This window comes from Ixodes scapularis, unplaced genomic scaffold (assembly GCF_016920785.2).
Source record: "Ixodes scapularis isolate PalLabHiFi unplaced genomic scaffold, ASM1692078v2 ptg000178l_1__unscaffolded, whole genome shotgun sequence".
Taxonomy (NCBI): domain Eukaryota; kingdom Metazoa; phylum Arthropoda; class Arachnida; order Ixodida; family Ixodidae; genus Ixodes; species Ixodes scapularis.
In genome coordinates, this window is record NW_024609927.1 from 1329738 (window position 1) to 1341620 (window position 11883).

At 44.6% G+C, this 11883-nt stretch overlaps 1 pseudogene; it reads left to right on the forward strand.

Moving 5' to 3' along the window:
- LOC120842859 overlaps window positions 1-3269 on the forward strand; it is a 66186-nt pseudogene extending 62917 nt beyond the window's left edge.
- Window positions 3270-11883: the final 8614 nt, after the last annotated feature.

Here is an 11883-nt window from a genome sequence, read left to right on the forward strand (position 1 = left end):
CACCGAAGGGTCCTGTGCACGCTGACCGCATTAGAAAGGCTTGGAGAAGTGACTTTGAAAATATGACGTTAAAGGTTATGGCCTCACATGAGCAAATTATTTTTTTTTCCTAACGGGTTTAAAGATATGAGGGTTGGCCCAGCACTCCGTCTCTTCAATGAAAAGGTGCTAAGAGGCCTCTTTTTTTTTTTTTTACCGCAAGAAACTTGAAGGGTCTTATGGCCCAGCGGAAGATACTGAGTCATTTATCTTGAAGTTGTCGAAGCTCATCAAGATCATGACCTCACGTTGGAGAATGCAGAGGTACAAAACGCCATAGGCGCCGACAACGGGGGAGCTCGGGAGCCCCCCTCTCCCGAGCACTTGGGAAAAGCAAGTATACCATCGCCTCCAAAATCCTTGGGTGCACCTCATTAATCTCATCTGTGCGCTGGCGCCCAGTGTATAATTAAAAATTTATCTGTGTGCCCTGGTGCCCACACATATCAATATAGCTGGTGCTCAGTGGATAAATAAGAATATATATACACTGTGGTTACTACCAGAGCTGGTGAGTGGATACATTTTTCTAACTATTCGCACAATCCTGTTTGAAGACCCCACGTAGTAACAGCAAATACGATAAAGGCTAGTACTGGAAATTCCTTCGAAAGCCCGTGGAAGTAGTTGCGTGAGTCGGCAGTGGCACCTCCATGCAGCCTACGGAAGTAGACGATATAGCCCGTTTTGTAAGCCCCATTTTGTTTTCCCAAACATTGAAACAATTCATTAGGGTAGTGAGCTTCAACCACGGAATTCATTGATCGCAACTACAGTGACAGCGAAATTATAGGGTCACAAAAGCACACATTTGTTTAGGTATCACGCCATCAGCATGCTTATCCTACGTTATCCAGGGGATAGCACACGTTTGGGACGTCTCTTTCAAAAGACTTCCCCAACGTTTCCCTGGGGCATGGATTTCCCGCAGCTATTCAGAACGCAACATTGTCAGCGCGAACAAGCGATCGCCGGTTTTTCTATGAGAAACCAAAGGATCTCAGCAAAGTTCGAATTGCTGAGGGAAAAGCTCATTCGGGTCTATAATGCAGGTGATAAAAGTTCGTCCTCACTAATGCTCTTTCGAAGTAAATCCGAGAAAGCGCCAATGTCTTGTTCGCGCTAGCAGTGTCGGGATGCGTACTGTGGCGTCCTGCCCGAAGATGCACGTCTCGGGCAAAGCATTTGGCAACGAATTAGTGTGATAAATAATATGTGAAACAGCAGAAATAAATAATACCGTAAAGAGTTAGCCAAACAATGCGAAACAATCGAACATGTGCGGAACGCCAAGCCAGCCAAGCGCTACCGCTGCCTGCGCTCCGCACTCCGGCAGCACGCCTACTACACGTTGCGCCCTCTCGCGGCCACCGATCCGGTCATCGCTGAAAGAGCCCCCCCTCCGCCGGCGCTCGCTACACTGCCCAGTCTTCTAGTACACCATACCGTTAGTTTTGTGTCGTTAAATAAACCAGTTTCTTTATGAACATTCAATTATATTACTTCGAAAAACTTGGCATTCAGAAGGGGGGTTACCGCTGAGGCCTTTCCGGAACAGTGTAGCTGCGACAGCCAAGTTCACACAAACGAAAGTGTGTCTTCTTCACGGGTGGTGGTGCGCCTCCATTGTTTCTGCTACCGTGGAGAGAGCGTTCAGTCTTCCCGTTGACTCGACGAGAAAGCACAGCCATGGCCGCGGACCGTGCACTCGTACGGACCCTAGCGTCGCAACTGGGTTTCGCATCGGTGACCGGGACGCCGGACTTGACGGCGTTGATTCCCGCCTTCTCTGACTCGTCGTCGGCAGCGAGCGCCATGAGGAAGTGCGCGGGACTGGGAGGCGCATATTAACACGGTGGCGGCGCAGCGCAGTCCGGGTGGAGCGATGGAATAACGCTCGCTGTTGCGTCATCGAAGGTGAGCGGGACGGCTTCAGTGGCATCCAACGACAGGGAAGCGACTGGAAACTTGGTCGAAATGGGCAAAAGAACTACAGATGTTGTTCCCCGATGATGACAATTGGCACTCTACGAGATGTTGCTCCGGCGGACACAGGAACCGGGTGAGTCCGTCGCTGAATATTTTTTCGACCAGAAATTCCTCTGCTCGAAGTGTGACATCAAGGAAAAGAGTTTACAATGGCGCAATCTTATGATTGCGGAGCTTCGGAACACGAACCACGCTGTGGTCCTGCGACTTCAAGCAGTGACGTTCGCAACGTCTTGCGAAATTTTGCGAAAACTTACTCTTCTTTTTTCTTGAAATCACTCGTTGCTGAAGAAACAGTCCACAAAAAAAAAAAAAAACTATAGAGGCCAAGCTGCTCAAAAAGCTTTGCCAGGAGCTGTAAGGTCAAAGATTACGTATAAAAACCTTCTTGTTAGAAAGTTAGTTTTATATAAAGCATATCAGAATTCATGTAAAGTTACCATTTTGGTGCTTGGTTTTTATAGGTATTAAATACCAAATATCCAGCACCAAATACGTTTTTATACGTATTTGGTGCTAGATCTTTTTATCATCTCATTATTGCTTTTCCAAATGTACTTGTCATTTATTCATTCAGGTCAACTGCAAGCTGTTCAGACCACAAAGTAACTGGAGACTGTAGATATACTGGTTCAGTAACCTTTGCACTGTCAGGGCAGATGACATATATGTTATTTTCCTCAGCATTAGAAAAAGTTGGTGGACAACGGGAATGCAACTTTGCAGGTTTGTCAGAGGTCACTTCTGGGAAGCAGTTGCTTTTGACTTCCAATGTTATACTTTGTTGTAAAACTCTAATAATCTATCATTCCTCCTTATATTCGCTGTTTATAGCTTGGTGCATCTTCTGGGGACCCTGAGGACGTTGCATCACAAGCTCAAGGGCCTGTCGCTGTACCTGCCCTGGCGTCTGCTGAAGAGGTCGAAGCTAGGTCCAAGGAGGCCCGGATAAAGGAGGGCAAGACCAGGGCTGGCGAGACCTGGGCCAACGATGTCGAGACCAGGGTCAGCGAACCTGAGATCGGGGCCGAAGCCAGGCCAATAAGGTCAAAGCCATGGTCAACGAGGCCAAAACCAGGGCCATGGCAACGAGGTGGAAGCCAGTGGCAACGAGGGCGAATCCCGGGCTACCGAAACTGAAGCCAGGATGGAGCAGGTCAGGACCAGAACGGACCTCACTGGGAGACGCTGAGGCTAGGGCGACCGAGCCCAGAGCAGAGGAGGCCGAAACCGTGACGTAGCGTCCTCTGCATCTTGGTATAAGGTTAAACAGTATAACAAATTTGTCCCAGACCTAGCTGCCCGATTTCTCAAATTCGTGACATAACAGATCTTTTTGCTTAGGAGCTCATTTGTACCAAAAATAACTTTAGTAATCGATTATACATACACGTTTGGAGGTACGTCCTCTGCGTGCTGTAATTTTCCTAGCTGGAGAGAGCGTGAGCTGCGCCATTATCCTATTAGGATGTCCTCAGAAGGCGTTGTAGTCGGATTATGGCGCGGCTCAGAGCGCACCTAAATACATCCCAGCAATCAAGATGGCGGTACATCGAGGCCGTACTTACAAACATGTATACAAAGCAAAAATAGTTTAAAACAGTTTTTTGATGGACACATTGCTTTAATTTCCTGCGTTAAATGGTTAGCAAGCTTCTTCGTATCTCGAAATGAGTAGTACTGCTGCTACCATCCTCTGCGATTCCATAAGTTTTTTTTTGTGTTATTTAAGCTGAATGCAGATACAGGAAAGACTTTTTCGAAATCAGGGTAGACAATATCTGTGACAGTGAAGCAGTGAATTGTGGTGATTTAGCCAACCGTGCTTGGGGGTTTGGAAGTCTACTGTCTCTATGTTTAAAAACATTGTCAATTTTCATGCTTCAATTTGCTGTTCTGCTTACAGGAATAGCATGGGCATTGCTCTTTAAAGTTGCAGCTGCACATAAATAAAATGAGGCCGCTCATAGTATGATATGGAGTGGCAGCAGCAATCTGTCTCGATTTGGAAGCTGTTTGCGAAGCGGCGTGTTGACGGTGAGTGCCCCCTTTGAAAGTAGTGAAATATGCACAAAATCACTGAATGTGCACTAGAAGCACAATTTTGAAAACAAAAGTAAGACACTGAACTGAGCTTACTAAGGTCATGGAATGAGATCTTAGGGGCATTCGAGTGCAAAGCAGCCTGAATGGAGAGCAATATTTCTAGAGCAAGTCAAAGGGCTCGGGTAACTTTACAAATGTTTTTTTTTTTATGGTGAGTATACACATGTCAAGCAGAGGATTTACAACTTGTATTTCACAGCTCCATGCTTTTCCACCATTTCTTTTAAAAGTTCGAAGTCTAGGAGCAAGTTTGGTGCAGAATCTGCATTAATCGTGGGAACTTTCAATTTTCCTTAAAGTTAAACCAGATGTAACATATATGTAACTTTAAAAGTGACTATGATGCCAATGTGGACTGTGGTTAACCAGTAATTTTCTCATAATTTGATGCTTCCTACCTGCAAGTCTGCCACCGCTTGTTGAGGCTATAGAGGCTCGTGGAGTGGCGGGCCCCGTGGTTCGAGCGGATGTTGTGGAGAACATGGTATGTAACAATTTTCTTTCTTCACATCGCGTTGATAGGTGTGCACCTATTATATTGTCTTTTTTCTATAGGCCTAATGGCTCATTCACACCAAAATTGGACGCCGGGCGTCAAAATTTGAGCAGATTACTTTGATACTCGAACCACAACCGTAGACTTTTAACGCCGGGCTTCAGAAGTCTGTGGAATATCCGGTGGCAAGTGGATATGTCAGATACTTTTTTTTTTTCTGCTGGAGAAAACTTTCGTTTCATTTCAGAACGGAAGGGAGAAATAGTATTGCCAGATGTCACACCAGGGAATGCCAGCTTCTGTACAGCAAGAAAACGAATTTGGGCGACCCGTGGAAGTCTCGTGCAAGGCTCAGTCACATGCCTCCTCAGCTTGCAATGGCCTTGCCGCTTGCTTCCCTTCTCATGCTCGGCCTTTTTTTTTTTTGTCGCCAGCTACAGCCGGTTTGCGAGAGCACGCTGCCTTTTGGTGCCAGCGGAGGCCGGTGCAGCTTTAAAAAAAAAGGTCTATTCCATCCTTTATGATATAGGAGATATTCACAGATCGTTTTAAATCTCACTTAGCAGATAACACATCAATGTCTTTATTGTTGTGTTTTCGTCGGTGATTGACACTTCATGGCAGGCGAAACCAACACAACCTCGACGAACTCGAGGCCTTAGCACCGACTTTCCATGTCACCTAAAAGGAGTCAGTGCGAAGCGCGGATTGAACACGAGTGTCATGCCAGCCTTGACTGCCCATTAAGTGAGAACACGAGTCGCAACTGAACGATGATGCTTCTGTAATGTTTAATCTCCAAATTTGTGCTCTGCCTGGTCACCCTTTGGCGATAGAAAATCCAGTGCTAAGTCTTTGTATCTGGGTGGCGTTGAGTCCTCAAACTCTTTTCCTCGCACTGGCAGGCAACGTGTTGGCAAGCATTTTTTTAGCTCCTTCACTCTCACCAAGACGAAAATTGGACCCCAGTGTTGTGGACAGCTTCCGTTCGATGGTCACATATTTCTTGGTTGTCAGTGAGCAAGGAGCATAGGTAACCTACTCGAAATAATGCACGGTGTTCGTTAAAAGCTGACTTCCTAACCTAAACATTGCTAAAATGTGAGGCCCAAGTGTCCACATTCCACTAAGATGTGCAAAGAGGTAGGCATTGAAATCTATGAGGGAAGCTTAGTAATGTTAAGGCATCGATAGGGAACGGTTCTTGAAACTGTACTAACTGTATTGTTGGTTTCATTCCTGATTTGTGTCGTGTTGTCTCTGTCTCTGTCGTGTCCTAAAATCTCAGTGATTTGCTTTTTTCATGGTTTACAAGGTTTCAGCAGACCCTTCCTTGTTCGTTAAAAGGTATTTCTTTTATTAAATGCTGTATATGTCTTTTCATACCGGCTTAGGTCATCGCAACAATGCCAGAACTGCTTTCTGTTGATCATTTTCATAACCTAAATAGAGTTATGCTAGAACCCAGGGTACAATGTCTGCAACTGAGATATCCCTAATTGCACTTTTAAGCACGCCTTATCAATTCAGGAAATTGGATGCAAATAGTGTATTGGGTTCACTATCTTTCGTTGATATTCCAGGTGATGCTGCCGCACTCCACGAATGCGGCGACCGGAAGTTCTCATTCGGCCACTTTAGGGCACGCATCATTCAACTGGGTGAGGCGTTTTCAAAGCAGGAGGATATAGTGGTGCCCCGATTATGCCATTCGAGAGACTGCGCGAAAACATTGGATAATCTGAAGAACAACAATTGCAGTGCGCAGCCTCATGCGATATAATCTGCTGGAATCTGAAGATGATATTGGATCTCAAAGGCTGCGTTCCAGAACTTACTCGATTCGACTTTGGAGTGAAGATATTGTTCACTGGGCGTTCGAAAACCTACCCGCGTCTCTCGTTGTGCTGCCTGTGTTGTCAGGTGACCTGACCCGTCGGAGTAACTCTGATTGAATCCAGTAATATTTAGAACACAGCCAAAGTTTCGTTTCGATGACACGCCGAAGCCGAAACTAGCGGCTGTGCATGCTGGCATCGCTGTTAATGAGCTGCGCGTCGATGGTGTGACGTAATATTTGACGTCCCGCGTTACCCACGACCGACTCAGTTGCACGAGGACTTCCAAGAAATGTAAGCGGCACATTTTTTTTTTATTTCTTTTTTTTTTCACCGCTTTGTTTTGAAAATATACATCAAATGCTGTAAGATTTAGTTTGCATCTATAATGTTGCTGGTTGAAAAGCGAATTCGACTACTATCAATAATAGGACGCATTCAGTTCCGTCGCAGCGGGCGCAACGGGTGCAGCGTGTCGCTGCATTTCGAGACTTGCTTGTTGCTCGCACGCAAAAAGAAAAAAAGGATGGTGGGCAGATGCTGTTCACAAGCAGATTAGCTTAAGCAGGGTGCCTGGGATTGATCAACGACTGTTGATGTCGCGCAAATTTCATGTATTTCAGTGTGTTTCCGTAGGCGTCCAAGATTTATAGCATATTTAATGACTTCCTTGGTTTCCATTTGATTTTTCTATTTAATTTATACATTAATGATATCGTTAACGTAAATAAGCACGCAAAATTCGTGATATACACGGATGATACGAGCGTATTTTTTTCTTCCGATACTTGCGACGATTTAATCGATATGGCAAATTTGACCTTATCAAAGATAAAAAATTGGGAAGATAGCAACTTCTTGAAAATCAATATTCATAAAACAAAAGCTGTGATTTTTTGTCCAAAAACAAGCCTGTGGTGCTGTCTAAAGTGCTCACTTTTAGCTCTACTTCAATCGAAATTGTTAGTTGTTTTAAAACTCTTGGAGTCATTTTTAGTGAGGGTATGTCCTGAGATAACCATATAAATTATCTTATTCCAAAGTTAGCTCGAGTAGTGGGTATTATAAATCGATACAGACCTGTGTTACCAACAAATGTTAAATTATTGCTTTATAAGTCATTATTTTTCTCCCACTTAACGTATTGCCACCTTGTTTGGAGAACGTCAACATTTACCAATATTGAAAAACTTTTTAGGTTGCAAAAGAAAATATTGAGATGTATATGTAAACGTGCCACGCGACTTTCATACCGCTGATTTATTTAAGATCTTTCAAATAATCAATATTCACAAGTTAAATCAGTATCGGCTTTCTACTAGTTATAAAAGTGAAAAAATAAGACATGTCTTTTGGAAAACCTTGCGTCGCTGAGGAAAACTTCTCCTCCTTATCCTACCCGTAACCCAGAGAAATGGAAGATGGTCTCGCAGCGAACAAATTATGGCTCTCAAATGTTAAACTCCACACTCCCGCATTTGTTAAACAACCTTAACAGCAATAACAATGATCTAGAAAGTCTAACCTTTAGAGACTTGCGCTTATTATATGCTTGTACATGATCCTCTACTCTCTTAACATTTGCAAAAGGTGCTTTTAGTTTTATGTACTGATTTCTAACATCATTGCCTCTAGCACGCTATTATGTTGCCTTTTGTTTGTTTTCCCACATGCTTCCTGCTGTGCATTTTAGGGGCCCAGGGACTCGTCAAGCTGCTTACTGCAGGTTTTTTTTTCTTGGGCCCCACCATCATAAAGGTTGGAAATAAAGCATTATTATTATTATTATTATTATTACTACTATTATTATTATTATTATTATTATTATTATTATTATTATTAAAAAAACAATTATAAAAAAGTTGAAGTATGTATAACTCCAGCGATTTCAGAGATATGAAGAACAGCCACTCAATCGGAGGCCGCAGCAACTCTAGCAGGAGTACACTATAGGGTGCCTTCATGAGCGCACATGAAGGCACCCAGCCTTCGTGTTTCTGCGTTTTTCGTGATGTCCGGCGCCCTACGCCGGCACTGAACGCGTCCTATTATTCATAGCAGTCGCTTTGAAGTTGGCAACTTTATAAATACATAACAACGCTTACTGAATTTGGTGTGCATTTAGGAGGCAAAGCGATAAAAGAGAAAGAAATGAGCTGCTTAATAGACGTCTTTGGAAGTCCTCGTGCGGCTAAGTCGGCCGTGTGTACTGCGGACAATTACGTCACAGCACCAATGGCATCTCATGATTAGTGTTGCCAACGTGCTAAGCCGCTAGTTTCAGCTTCGCCGTGTCACCGAAACGAAACTTTGAGATGCAATATCTACAAAGCTATACACACCAATAAAAAGCAGAATATATCTTGTGATTCAGGGTTGCCAGCTTGGTTAAAATAATGAGTTACGCTATACGCACGACTCGATGGTCGCACCATTGCGTCCGGTGTTCTGCCTGAAAAAAGGGAGTAGGGACAGAACGGTAGGTGGTAGCTAGGTTAACTAGCGACAATAGAACAGCACGTCGTTTTACGCGGCGGCCGGTGGCGAAAGTGAAAGTTTGCGTAAGCAGTCAGTGCTGGCGCCGAATAACCGTGAACATACTCTTCGTCGTGTACGTAAAGACTTGTCGAACGACAAACCGTGGAGTGGGTTCCTCAGCAACGGCGTGACCGTCCATGTGTGTTATGTATCTTTTATGTCACGCCACTGCGACAGAGTGTGTCAGTTCGCTTTTGTGCGCCCTATCGAACCAGTGAGCTGTGTGCAGCGTTACCAAACGAAGGCAGAGCGAGCGTAGCTTGGGCGTAGCACTGCAATATGCTTCGTTTTGGCGGAAGCTCGCGCCCATCACATGGTGCCTGTAGGATCTTCTGGTCAAGCTGCACGACGTGGTGTATACAGCATTACCCTAATATCAGTTTTATCCAATAATTGTAAAAAATGGAGTGGAGTTGCCCTTTGAGTGCAGTTTTGGAGTTGATTTTTGTCTATGTTCACAGTCCATTAAGGCATTCTACTTTCTGGCAGTTTTGTTCATTGCAGGGATCTAGTTATCGCATTATACACTCCGTGCGGGAACTATAGGGGGCGCTTTGAAAAACGCGCGCAGCGCCGCTAGCGGAGGAGCTGGCGTTCGACTGCGAGGCGCGTTCAGCACCTGCGGCGTCTTTTTGCATGCCAAGCTGTGGCGGCGGAAGCGCGCACGGACAAAACTTTTGCTTTTTGAGCCGATACGTTGAGGGTGACGTTGCATGAGTGCTGGGGCAGAATGGCATTTAGCTGTTCTCTACTTCTTATATATTGAGTTTGAGTCGTTATTAGGGGTAATTTCTCTAGTTGCGGCCGAAAAAGGAGTTGGAGCAATTTTCCGAAAAACATGACGGCCGCCACCATAATTGCTCTGAGTGGGAAATTTATTTCGCTCGTCGCTGTAAACCTAGGACTGCTGGAATGATAATATTTGGAGGCGAGTGAGATGTTCACTAAGTTTGTGCACGAAGAGTGCCAAGTTTCTTTAAGACAACAGGTGGGAAAGTTATGTTTCTAACGAATAAAGAAATAAAGCTGTACTGGATATCCAATATTGGACCCAAAATGTTGTGTTATAGCGGGCTGTGAAAAGTGCAGATTTGGGCATACAGGTGCTTGGGATTGACAGTAACATGACACAGCACTTATTATACAAAAGAAAAAGGTGGCATTGGGAAACCAGGTGAAAATTTGGTTTGGGCGGCGTAACTCAATGGGAACCGGTTTTGACCATGAAAAGGCTGTCAAGAGAATACCACTGGTCGGGGGAGGTGGAGACTTTAAAGGTAGGAAGGGACTAGTGGACTGTACTTCCAGTTGAAACAACTTTATGAAAGGTGGTTCCAAAGCCGAGAAAACAAAGTTGACGGCCAACACATGGTTTGGCCGCCAAGGGCTTTTGCAGTCAGCTGTTGTGTAATAACCTGTTGTGCAAGGTGCTGATTTTCGGCGCAGAGGTACATTGACATGACCGTCACTTGGCACGGCACTTATTATAACAAAAAGAGTCGGCATAGCGAAACCAGGAGGAAATTTGGTTTGGTCGGCGTAACTAAATGGTAACTGGCTTTGACCGTCAAAGGCTGTCAGATAATATTACTCATTGTGGGAGGTGCACACTTTACAGGTAGGAAGGGACCAGTTGACAGTACTTCCAGTTCGAACCACTTTGCGATAGGTGGCTCTAAAGCCGAGAAAAAAAAATGTTGTCTACAGAACTCGGTGTGTCAGCGTTTCCACATCCAAAAGGAGGCTGATCAAGAAAGAAAGCACACCATGGACTTCCATTCTCAAATGTCGATTCTCCAGTGATTCCGAGTTTCATTGTTGTTTTCTTTAGATTTATACTTGTCACTTTTTTTACCGTTCTAATCTTTCTTCATGAAGTACAGATTGCGTGCCATATACTTGTCCGGAAATATCATCGACACGTACGATGAGGACGAAACTTTTTTGGAGGGCATTCCTCCTGCATACCCGCGAGTGTGGGATGGCATTTCAGTTCGTCCCATTGGCGCTGACACATGTAGGCATTACTGGTACGAAAACAAACGCAGAGCGCAAAGCGGCAGTGTAGAATATGTCAGCCGTGCCGACACAGTGGCAGACATGATCGGGAGACCAAATTTCTCGCGTCGTACGGCACGGCTCCATCGTTGTCGCTGTCACACAAAACATCGGCGAGGTGAAAAACTGTGAAACTTTGTCCCCACGAGATACGACGCATAACTGTTGAAGCACTTAATGACGCAGCACAGGCAGCACTTCATGTTGTGAACCCAACGCAACCGCACCACTGCGACTTCAGTGCGTACCAATGTACGCGGCGTGGTTTCGGTTTCGTTTCCTCTGGGGTTCTCACGACCTACCTTCGGTACCGGCCGCGCGGCGGCGCGCCGGTCGCGTCGCACGGAGTGTATAGTCACTCAAGTGTAACACGACTTCCAAAATGTTTCCGCCCTGATGTTGCTTTCCAAATTTAACGAAACAGCTGTAAAATATTGTGACGTGGGTATACTTGAGATGGTGCTCCTTGAAACATCTCTGGTATATTAAGCCGATAGTTACTGATGCTTTTTAAGTGGAGTTGTTTTTTGCACAAGATGTCTTTTAAAGTGACCATATTGTTTTTTTAATTAAGTAAGCAGAAATGTGACTATTGACTACTTCATTTTAACCCAGTATCAGTGATGTATTGTAAACAAGCTGCAGTGAGTTTTACAACACATCAATGCATTAAAGAGTGATCTTTCCTTTCATAAGGAACAAAGAAAAATGTAACATCTGGCCAGCTTCGTTTTACTCCTGTTTTACCGCGATATTTTCTAAATGACCTAAAAAAAACACTGAAGTGTTTTTTCACCAGTGCAATGTTTTTTAAAAATT